Source organism: Oryctolagus cuniculus, chromosome 2 (genome assembly GCF_051225735.1).
Source record: "Oryctolagus cuniculus isolate XC-2025 breed Fujian yellow rabbit chromosome 2, ASM5122573v1, whole genome shotgun sequence".
Classification (NCBI taxonomy): Eukaryota; Metazoa; Chordata; class Mammalia; order Lagomorpha; family Leporidae; genus Oryctolagus; species Oryctolagus cuniculus.
Window position 1 is genome coordinate 109,195,873 of NC_142868.1, and position 12,379 is coordinate 109,208,251.

A 12,379-nucleotide genomic window follows, 5' to 3' on the forward strand; every position below is an offset into this window, starting at 1 on the left:
TACAGAAATTAAGATTATGAAAAATTGCAAAAAAGAATGACAGAAAAATTAATTACAAACATATCAGTAATTGCAATAAATGTTAAGAAATCAAACCTGTCTATTGTAAGATTGACACCGGTAGAGTGAATTTTTTGAAAAACGAAACATGAAACAAAATCACATAGAAATATTAGAAGTAAAAGGACAGAAATAAATTTAATGATTTGCAAATGTTAATATAATAATATTTAATATCAAAAAAGAAAATAAAATTGATTATTATGGTTAAAGAGGGAAATTGTGTAATTTTAGTAACTCGGGAAACATTGTCCAAGTGAGCTGTTAGAATAACCATGACCTTGAAGATCAGAGGGTAGGAGAATGTACTGTCCCTGCCTCCTCCCCCTGAATACTGCAGACACTAAAGACGTTTTATGAGATTCAGTTTTTCCTCTTGAAATCCCTGCTATTTTGATGTCCAATTTCTATGAGTTGAAAGGAAAAGTAATTCTCCTGATTTTATTTGTTATTGCTGTTACAGTTTTAACTCTGCTTGCATAGTTGTCAGCATAGTACTGAAGGTGATAAAAAGCATGTCCAACGGGAATGAAAACTGAACAAGACACATGAAAACATTTGCTAAGGTGAGAGAGAGTATTCATATCAGAAGATAAGAAAATTAACTGGACAGTGTGCATGACATGCAGAGATCCAAGGGTCATAGCTGGGAAGAGTCAGTTTCCTTTCATCCATTTGACAGGTGAGAACTCAAGTCCACTTTGTCCTTACAGGGTCACTGAGACAGAGTGATCAGTGACTCATTTTCAGGTGCCTGGGGTGCAAAAAGAAGTTGAGCATCAGTGTAACTCAGCCCTCATGATAAAATCTGGAATGGCGCAAAGAAAAGAGTCAGTAAAAAGTTTCAAATGTTGTACAAAAGATGTGAGCTGAGGTCCTTTATGTGATTTCAGAACACTTTGGTCTTCAAGGCAGAGAGACAAAATGTGGTTGCAAAATATGAAACCTAAGAAAAAGCTGTTTGGGTGTTACAAAATAGATACCTTCAAACTCAAGCAGTTGTCCAACTCAGTCAAGAACATCACAGTAAATGTGAAGTAGACAAGGAATAATTCTTAATATGTTTTTTTACCAGACCAAGTGGGATAATTCATTCCTGGTATGCTGGGATGGTTCAACATTCACAAATCAATAAATGTTACACATCACATTAACAAACTGAAGAATAAACACCACATTATCATCTCAATAGATGCAGAGAAAGCACCCGATAAAACACAACATTGTTTCATGATGAAATTCTTAAGCACACAATCAAGGCAATTCATGACAAATTCACAGCCAGCATCCTACCGAACGGGGAAAAGTTGGAAGCATCTCCACCAAGAACCAGAACCAGACAGGGATGCCCACCCTCACCACTGCCACTCAATACAGTCCTAGAAGCTCCAGCCAGAGCCATCAGGCAAGAAAAGGAAATCAAACAGATACAAATTGGAAAGGAGGAAGCCAAACCATCTCTATTTGCAGATGACATGATTGTATATATAGGGCATCCAAAAGACTCCACAAAGAGATCACTGGGACTCCTATAGAAGAGTTTGGCAAAGTGGCAGGATACAAAGTCAACATACAAAAGTCAACAGCCTTTGCACACACAGACAATGCCATGGCTGAGAAAGAACTGCCAAGATCAACCACATTCACAACAGCTACAGAAAATCAAACACCTTGGAATACATCTAACATAAGAGGTGAAAGATCTCCACGATGAAAACCACAAAACACTAAAGAAAAAAATAGAATAATATGTGAAAAAAATGGAAAAAATATTCCATGTTCATGGATTGGAATGATCAACATCACCAAAATATCCACACTACAGAAAGCAATCTACAGATACAATGCAATCCCAATCAAAATATTAATAACATTCTTCTCAGATCTAGAAAAATGATGCTAAAACTCACATGAAAACACAAGAGACCCTGGAATAGCCAAAGCAATCCTATACAACAAAAACAAAGCCAGAGGCATCACAACACCAGACCTCAAAACACACTTCAGGGCAGTTATTACTTCTTCTAAATAAGCAGCTCAAATTTAAAATATAGTGCTTTTTTAACCAGAAGAATTTGTGGTCTTTTGACAAATTTGAGAGGAAGCCTGGAGGTTTGTCTTAGACTGACAATGATTAATCACTAATAAAGATTGATTTCTCAAGGTACTGGAGACTGGGAAATCCAGGATCTGGGGGCTTTCATCTGGTGAAGGTCTTACTATCTCATCCCATGAAGAAAGGAAGAAGGTCAAGAAGGCACACAGGACTGAACGCGATCAAACTCGCCATCACAAGCTCCTCGTAGACTCAGCATCATCCCTTTATAAGAGTGCAGACCTGCGCCGGCACACCGGGTTCTAGTCCCGGTTGGGGCGCCGGATTCTGTCCCGGTTGCCCCTCTTCCAGGCCAGCTCTCTGCTATGGCCAGGGAGTGCAGTGGAGGATGGCCCAGGTGCTTGGGCCCTGCACCCCATGGGAGACCAGGAAAAGCACCTGGCTCCTGGCTCCTGCCAGGATCAGCGCGGTGCGCCGGCTGCAGCGGCGGCCATTGGAGGGTGAACCAACGGCAAAGGAAGACCTTTCTCTCTGTCTCTCTCTCTCACTGTCCACTCTGCCTGTCAAAAAAAAAAAAAAAAAAAAAAAAAAAAAAAAAAAAAAAAAGAGTGCAGACCTTAGCCGGCGCTGTGGCTCAATAGGTTAATCCTCCGCCTGCAGTGCCGGCACCTCGGGTTCTAGTCCCGGTTGGGGCACCGGATTTTGTCCCGGTTGCTCCTCTTCCAGGCCAGCTCTCTGCTGTGGCCCGGGAAGGCAGTGGAGGATGGCCCAAGTGCTTGGGCCCTGCACCCGCATGGTAGACCAGGAGAAGCATCTGGCTCCTGGCTTTGGATCAGCGCGGTGCCATTTGGGGAATGGGGGTGAGCCAACGGCAAAGGAAGACCTTTCTCTCTATCTCTCTCTCTCACTGTCCACTCTACCTGTCAAAAAAAAGTGTGCAGACCTCAAAATATAAACACTTCCTGTTAGGCTGTGCCTCCACCACAGTTTCCTTGGTGATTTTAGCTTACAACATATGCTTTTTGGAAGACACATTCAACTCATAGCAGGGTTCTACATATTCTTTCTCTTCTGTTTCTGCAATTTTTCAAAATTAAGTGACTTGAGTTGGAGCTTCTCTAGTTCTCATTTGAACCTTACTTAAATAAAAATTTATGATCCATTTGGTTAACAACAATTAGATATATTTTATTGTAGCTTTCTTTGTGTATCTTATTGTATAGAGGAAGACGTAACCATTTATTCCTGCCTTGAACAAAATGGAGCAGTGCAAATATTTTCTGTAAAATCAGTAAGTGTGCTATTACTGAGAAATTCATATAGTTTTGAAAAGAACACCTGAACTCAATAATAATAAAAAAAGAACTGTGTCAGATACTTCAGGTGGTAAATATATATTTGTATTTTGACCTTGTCATCAATTTCCAAACTTTACTTGCTATTTTAGTGTTTGTGTTTTCTCAAGTCAACCTCCTGGGAATATCTTTTTTATATCGTTCAGACACTGCAGCATCCATAAATAGCTTTGTAGCATTACCTTGAGCCAGAGAACCCAACATTCCATTGCATGAGCAATGTGGAATCTTCAGTTTTGAAGAAAAAGTAGTCTAAATGACATTTTGCTTTCAGTAGTGAAATTCAAGAAAAAAACAAATCACAGAAGAGAGACACAGATGTTTCTCTGATAGTTGGAATCTTTTGAAAATGACTATCAATTTAATGAAGGTAATTGATAACATTGTGTTATATGATCAGTGTATTTGGTTGGTTATCTACAAAGTCATCAAAAAAGTCACCTGTATATAGTGTTCCAAGCAGGGACTGCTTCTGGACTTCATCAAAACCTCTTCTGCAAACCTTTTTTATAACTTAATTAGCAAAGTCAAGATCAAGATGCAACTCCAGGGTGTTTAGATGAGACAATTTCTTTGCAAGGACACTTCATTAAAACAGTTAATAATGTAGTAAACTCTTGTTATCAAAGAAATCTCTTAGAAAATATTTTTGTCAATTGATAAAATGATTCCACCCAAAATATTTATTCTGTGAGAAACATACAAATACTGTTCCCCCGGCAGCCCTGTCCTGGCTCTGTATCTGTCTCTGCTTTCTAACTTCCAAAACAGTTTTGTGACTGAGGGTTCACTGAGTGTCTACTCTGTGGCAAGCAGTGTTCTAGGTACCGTGGGAACAACAGTGAACAGAATAATGGATTCGTTTTCATGAGGTTCACTTTCTGAAAACGATAGGCAATAGACAAGGACACTAATAAAAACCACATATACTTACTGCATTCAGAGAGTGGATCACACAATCAACTTTAAAGAATTTTTATCATGCCAGAATGAAACTTTCTAGTCTTTAGTGATCCTCTGCAATTCTCCCATACAATACTCATACTCCAACACACACACCCAGTCCTAGGCAAACACTAACCTATTTCCTTTCTCTATAGATTTACCCATGCTGGACGTTTCGTAAAATGGAACCGTACAGTATGTCATCTTTTGTAAGTGATTTCTTTCACTCAGTATACTAAAGATTTATCACATTGTACCATGTATAAATATTTGTTTTGTATTGCTGAATAATAATCTACTTAGATGGATTAATTAATTCATAAACACTGGTGTTTTTTCCACTTTGGGTGTTATGAGTAAGGCTGCTATGAACATTCATCCACAGGTTTTAATTTATTTTGAGTATATTCCAATGAGTGAAATTGCTGTTATATGGTAACTATATTTTTAATCTTTTGAGGGTATTTTCCAAAGTTGCTGCATGCATCATTTTACATTTCCCTCTGTCCTCACCAACATTTGATTGTTTGTTATTGGATATAAAATGATATCTCATTGTGGATTTGATTTGCATTTCCCTAATGAATAATGATGTTAGCTATTTGCCACTTACACATCATCTTCAGAGAAACGTCTATCCTTCAAATACTTTGCCTATTTTATTGGGTTATTTGTCATTTTATTACTGAGTTTAAGAATTCTTAGTTCTCCATATATTCTAAATATGTCTCTTATCAAGGACATTATTTGCAAATATTTTCTCTCATTCACTGTAGTATCTCTTTACTTTTAGTTATTTTAACTAAATTTTAATTTTAACTGAGGGTGTCCTTTGAAACACTAAAGTTTTTAAATTTTACAAAGTAAAATCTAATGATTCTTCTTTGGTTGGTTGTGCTTTTGGTATCATATCTTATAAATCATTGTCAATTCACAGGTCAGAATGGTTTGCTCGTATGTTTTTTCCTAAGATTTTTGCAGTTTTTAACTCTTCCATGTAGGTCTTTGATCTACTTTTGAGTTAATTTTCACATATTGTGTAAGGTAGCGATCATGTGACTGGGATTTCCCAGGAAGGGGACAAATTCCTCTTAGTAAAAGCATTTCCGAAAACATATTGCTCATTTATTTAAAACTATTTATTCTTGTTCTGGGCACATTTCTGTCAATAAAATAACAAGATTCTCGCTTTCAGGGAGTTTCCATTGCATGTTGACAGAAGAGAATAACATATACAAATAACAAAGCCCAAAGCTCCAGAATGGTAAAGGGTGGAGAGTGCTGAGGGTGTTGTTTATATTTTGAGATGTAATAGAGGGCTTCTAGGGTGAGGGATTTGAACACAAACTTGAAGAGGGTGAATGTGAAACACCTGGGGCCAGCTGAGGAGAAAGCAGCTCAGGCAGAGGGAACAAGGAAAGGACAAGCCTAGAGGTGGAGATGTGTGCTATGTCTGTGGAACCGCAGGGGTGTTCATCATCCTGGAGAACCGAGAGGTACGCGGGAGCAGGGTCAGTTGCATCCTCATGGATCCTGGGTGAGAATTTGGATGTAGCATTGACTGAGACTGGAAGACATGGGAGGGGTTTGAGCAGAGGGAACAAATGATTTTTTTTTATGTTTTTAAAAGATTATCCTGGTGAATATTGGAGAATAACCCAAAATGCATTAGAAGGTAACAATTCAGGTTAGAAGGGGACAGAGCTTCAAGGTAGTAAAACTGGGAATGGTCAGTGGCAAGGCATATTTGGAAGAAAAACCAATAAACCTAAGATATGAGGAAATAGAGGGAAACTTAGTATCATTCCAGAGTTTTTGAACTGGGAAAATGGAAGCATGAGTTCTCATTAACTAAAATGGGGTAGAAGTCAGAAGGAGCTTAGACTGAACAGGAGGCAGGAGTTCAGCATGGAGCATGCTAACATTGAGACACCCAGCAGACATCCAAGTGGAAATATTCAGTGGGTATCTTGATGCAATCTAATTGTGAATGGAAATGCCTGGTGGAGGAACACATTTGATACTAACAGCAAAGAGTTGAAGTTTTCACCATTAGGATGGTAAGAGGTCATATGTGGAGTAAGGAAGGTGGAGAGGGTAGAAATAAGCACTGGTTCCTTTGATGCGTCCATGATGCAGGTCTAAGTGGAAAGAGGGAAAAGAATTGGCACAGAATGATGGAGATGTGATCAGTAATCCATGAGAACTCAGAGAAGCTGGTGTCATATTGCAACGGCTTCAAAGGTAATTGATGGGATAGAAAGCATGGACAGTACGAAGATGACAGTAAGTTACTTAGCTTCAGCAAATATGTAGTGACAACTATGCTAGACGTTGTTTCAGAGATAACCAGTGAAGAAGAGAGCCTCAGATCTAGTCTTTATGAGCATGGCGTTCTAACAGGGAGCGACAGAAAATCAATGATGATCACTATGTAAATTATACAGTATTAGAAGATAATTCTTGCTTTGAACTAAAAGTAAGGACTTGTGGGTGGGGTTTGTGTAGAGACAGATATGGACTGACCAGGGCAATATTTACTGCAAAGATGGCATTAAACAATGATGTGAAGGGGGTAAAGAGCGTACCAGACAGAATATTCACCACACCAGGCCTGGATGGGCCTACGTGGAGGAGAAACAGTAAGTGCACCACAGCAAATGGGGAGTATTAAGAGGCACAGTGGGAGAGGTGACACAGAACGAGAGTTAAGTTCTTGCAAGAGATTTTAAAGATGTGCGCTTCTGCTCTGTGTGCAAGAGGGACAATCAGGTGACAGAGTGAAGGAACGACCCAATAGGATAACCTGATGGGTAGTCAACAGGTCAGATTCTGTATGTATTCTTAAAGTAAACCTTAAAGAATATGTGTGTGTATGTATATGTATATGTATATGTATATGTATATGTGTTGCTGTGGTTTTGTTCTGAGAGTAGGAGCACAGTGGAGGCTGAGGTGCGGAGTCACCACACAGACACTGGGAGTCGGGTGAAAGCAGGCTAGAGGCAAGCAGCTTACAGATTCATTTATTTCAATTGGTGCAGCAGCATATATAGCCAAGGCAGCCCATCTAGTCAAGGGGCGGTTTATGCCGTAACCAATCACTGCCTGTTGCCAGGCAGGCTCCTTTGCCAGGTGAGTTCCAAAGCCATTTCCTGAGTAACTGATGCTTGCTTGCCAGAGGCCATCTTGGCATGACCTTCTCATTCCACCACATATATGTATATGTATTTGTATATGTGTGTGTGTGTGTAAATATTAATAAATGATTCCTGGCTTATAAATCTCATGGTCTTTCTTATTTTGAAATGGTTTCAGTTCAGGGCTAGTATTGTGTCATAGTAGGTTAAGCCTCCACCTGTGGTGCTGGAATCCCAAATAGGTGCCAATGCGAGACGTGGCAGTTCCACTTCCGATCCAGCTAATGGCTGGGAAAGCAGGGGAGGATGGCCCAAGTGCTTGGGGCTCTGCATACCCATGGGAGACCCAGAAGAAGCTCCTGGCTCCTGGCTTCGGATCAGCCCAGCTCCGGCTGTTGTGGCCATTTGGGGAGTGAACCAGCATATGGAGGACCGCTCCCCGCCCCCCACATTGGTCCCTGTCTGTAAGTCTGTCTCTCAAATAAATAAATAAATCTTAAAACAAAAAGAAATGGCTTCAGCTCAATACAGATGAAAGACTATCCTTTGTTACGATATTTGGTTTTTTCAGCCTCAGAAGGAGATCTGAGAAAGCAACATCTTTCTGATCCTCTCCTTCCCCCCGTCTCACCTGTATTTTCTTCTTTCCAAGGAGGCCATAGAAGCCAGAATTTCTCTTCCTCAAGATGAGTCATAGACACTAATCCTCCCCCACCTTTATGTCTTGGAGGGAACTCTGTGGTCTATCTTGTCTGATAGTAAGTCATAAGACCCACCTCCCACCACCACATCTGAAGTGATTCCACCCCATGGCCGGGAGGAAGAGATGATATGCAGAGATGCCTGGGATCCTTGGACCTCACCTATGTATCTCCTGCAGCTGACTGCTCTTTAACATATCCTTTATAATAAAATGGTAAAAATAAGAGTTTCCCAGATGTCTGCGGGCATCGCAAGCAAATTAATCAAATCTGAGAAAGGGCTCATGGGGATTTTAATTGGGGGCACATTGCTCAGAAGTTCTGGAGGTCCGGCGGGAGCTGATATTATCTACAGATTGACAGTATCAAAATAGATTTGAATTAGAGGACCCCCAGCTGGTGTCTAGGGCAGAGTTGCTTGCTTGCTTGCTTGCTGATGGGGAGAACTCACATGGATTTCGGGTCACAGCAGTGATTTCTGCTGTGAGTACGTGGTAGAAGAAGCTGAGTCTGCATTTTGCTTCCCCTCCACACCTTCAGGTCAGGTTTACTGATGAAAGCTCTGTGAGGATTCCAAGAATCAGAAATCCTACAGAGGGCCCATTTTTGACCTGGGCAACATGAAGGTTTGGTGGTCTTCACTTGAGATGGGGTAGAATGGTGGGTGAAACAGGTAGGGGAGAAAGTTCAGGTACAGTTGATAAAATACTGCAGTGTTGAGTCTTCAGGGAATTTCTGTTTAGTCAAATATTTCTAGTACTAACACCCTAATGAATTCATTCTCAGCCAAATATTTCTTAAAGTCCTCCAGATTTTATGTCAGCCTCTTATATTCTCTTATATTCCTATGATAAACCATGAGGATTTTAATTATGGTAATAAATTTTTGACATGAGGTAAACAATAGTTTCCAATAAAGAAATTTTGTAGAATACCATCTTATGTCTCCTTTTTAAAGATTATGAATAAAGAGGAATCTGTGTGTATTTGTAATCCATGTTTGAAGAATGATCGATCCTCTTAACAGAAAACAATCTCAGTTTGGGTGGTTAAATAAGCATTTTAAATATTTAGACTGTATAGTTTCTACTAAGGGTAAAAATTTGGATAACTGAGAAGTTCATATTTTCTGTGATATTTTACATCCGTGTTGTATATTCCCAATTCTATATGTTTACATTTATGAACTGAAATAAAAACAATTTCAAATATCTTTCTTTTTCTCAACTGAAATGATTCTAAGGATGTGAAACACATTTGACTGCAGCTCAAATATCACACTCCATTGAAGCATGACCTGATTTCACCAGGAGAGTGGTTGCTCATTGGACTGTCCTCTCGTAGCAGTTGGTTTATATCTTGATTAAAAGCATTATCACATTGTGTTTCAATAAAGTGTGTGCATGTCTGTTCCTTTGATCTATAGGGTCTTCCTAGAGCAGACAGCAATATTTGCCTACCGTGTGGTCCCCAGAGTTTTAGTGGTTCCTGGAATATGGAAGACGTTCAATAGATGTTGAATGAATACATTCATGAATGAGTACAGGATTCCATACATTTTTTTTAAAATTTATTTTATTGATTTGAAAGGCAGTGTTACAGAGAGAGGTAGAGACAGAGAAAGAGGTCTTCCATCCACTGGTTCACTCCCTAGATGGCCGCAACGGCCAGAGCTGCGCTGATATGAAGCCAGGAGCCAGGAGCTTCTTCCGGGTCTCCCACGTGGGTGCAGGGGCCCAAGGACTTGGGCCATCTGCTGCTGCTTTCCCAGGCCATAGCAGAGAGCTGGTTTGGAAGAGGAACAGCTGGGACTAGAACTGGCGCCCATATGGGCTGCCGGCTCTCCAGGCCAGGGTGTTAACCCGCTGCGCCACAGCGCCGACACACATAAATGTTGTTTCTGAACTCTCTTCGTGAGGAGCTAAGTTTTTGCCCTGATTTTCACTGGGCCCATCTGTCACATTCCTCCACCACTTGAGAAAACCCTGAGAAACTTGAGAAAGACAAAGGTACTCACTACATCCCAGGTGCAACATTGATTAAACAAACAAATCTCTTCTCTGCATTTTTTTTTTCATTTCAAAGTTTCCATTTTTTCCTAAAAGATTTTTATTTATTTATTTGAGAGAGAGAGTTACAGACAGTGAGAAGGAGAGACAGAGAGAAAGGTCTTCCTTCAGCTGGTTCACTCCCCAAACGGTAATAATGGCTGGCGCTATGCCGATCTGAAGCCAGGAGCCAGGTGTTTCTTCCTGGTCTCCCACACGAGTTCAGGGGCCCAAGGACTCGGGCCGTCTTCTATTGCTTTCCCAGGCCACAGGAGAGAGCTGGATTGGAAGAGGAGCAACCAGGACCAGAACTGGCGCTCATATGGGATGCCAGCGCCGCAGGCAGAGGATTAATTTACTGTGCCAAGGTGCCGGCCCCTCAAAGTTTCCTTGTCAAGTTTCATCATGAAGGTAACAATTCTAGGGGCCAGCTTTCTGGTACGGTGGGTGAAGCTGCTACCTGCAATGCCGAATTCACATTTAAGTGCCAGTTGAAGTCCTGGCTGGTCTTTTGACTAAGATCTCTGCTGATGCACCTGGGAAAGCAGCAGAAGATGGACCAAGCACTTGAGCCCTTGCTACACAGGTGGGAAACCTGTATGGAATCCCAGTCTCTTGGCTTCGGCCTGGCCTCACCCTGATTGCTGTGGTCAGTTGAGGAATGAACCTACGATAGAAGATCTATTTGTGTGTGTGTGTGTGTGTGTGTGTGTCTCCCTCTCTGTAACTCTGCCTTTCAAATAAGTAAAATGCATCTTAAATTGCATGCCATTCTCAGTAGCATTCTGAAATCTCATGCCTTCTTATGCTGTTCAACCTGGGACATAAATTATCCCTGTGTCCAGCATATCCATACTCATTACCTGCCCATGAGTCACTTCGCAGCCATCTGGGTTATCAGATCACTACTGTGGCAGTATTTCAGTGTTATGGCCAAGTAACGCTTATTCCACAAAATAATGGCTCCAAAGCGTAAGAGGTGATGCTGGAGATTCAAACCACCATAAAGAATCTATAAAGTGATAGAAGTTTGCCATAGGTGTGAATGTATAGTACATATTGAGCTTGGTACTATCCACAGTTGCAAGCATCCTATAGGAGTCTTGGAACATGCCCTCTATGGGTAAGAGGGGACTACTATATACACAAATAGGTTATTTCCCTTTCTGGCCACTCTAGCACAGATTTCTCCCACAACATTCTGGGCAGAGAATGAAGCTGAGAAAATGTTGCTTCTGGATGCTATAAAGGACAGCCTTAAGGAGGACACATGGGTCTTTATAGACAGCATCTTGTTTTTATGGGAATACCTCACCCTTTGATGTCACATCACCAGTGTTTTGCAGAGTGCCTATTTAGGACAGGAGAAAATGTGACTACCTAAGTATTTGCAAGAGGCACAAGGCTGGTAAAGAAATCCCACTGTTTGAGGGTCTCTCCATTGCTTTGAGGGAACCAGGGAATTCTCCAGAAGCCATAGTTAAGGGTCACTTTAGCAATTGGAAACAATGATCAAGCAGCAAATTGTTGGCAGGGGAAATTCAGACAGAAGGTAGCTTAAATTGATGGCTCCCGAGGAGGCTAAGGGAATTTGAAACAGAATTTGCCTGGATTTTGTGCGGCCAAATCACCTTTATGAAAGAACTGCGATGCCCAAACTCCAGGTCAGATTCAGAAAGAGAGAATCAGGAGTTTCTAACCAAATGAAAGTTATTCTAGAGGACTGAAGTGACTACAAGTTTGCTCCCTCAATTTGTTTTATAAGCATTATTATTCTTGTTTACCAGCTTCTAAGAATTTTTTTTTTGACAGGCAGAGTGGACAGTGAGAGAGAGAGACAAAGAGAAAGGTCTTCCTTTGCCGTTGGTTCACCCTCCAATGGCTGCCATGGCCAGCACGCTGCGGCCAGCACACCACGCTGATCCAATGGCAGGAGCCAGGTGCTTCTCCTGGTCTCCCATGAGGTGCAGGGCCCAAGCACTTGGGCCATCCTCCACTGCACTCCCTGGCCACAGCAGAGAGCTGGCCTGGAAGAGGGGCAACTGGGACAGAATCCGGTGCCCCGACCGGGACT

The 12,379-nt window shown here is 41.2% G+C and overlaps 1 long non-coding RNA gene across 2 annotated transcripts in view; it reads right to left on the minus strand.

The window, feature by feature from the left end:
- The window catches only part of LOC138848806 (uncharacterized), a 127,265-nt gene that overhangs the window by 48,984 nt on the left and 65,902 nt on the right, over positions 1–12,379 (minus strand). The window lies entirely within an intron of this gene.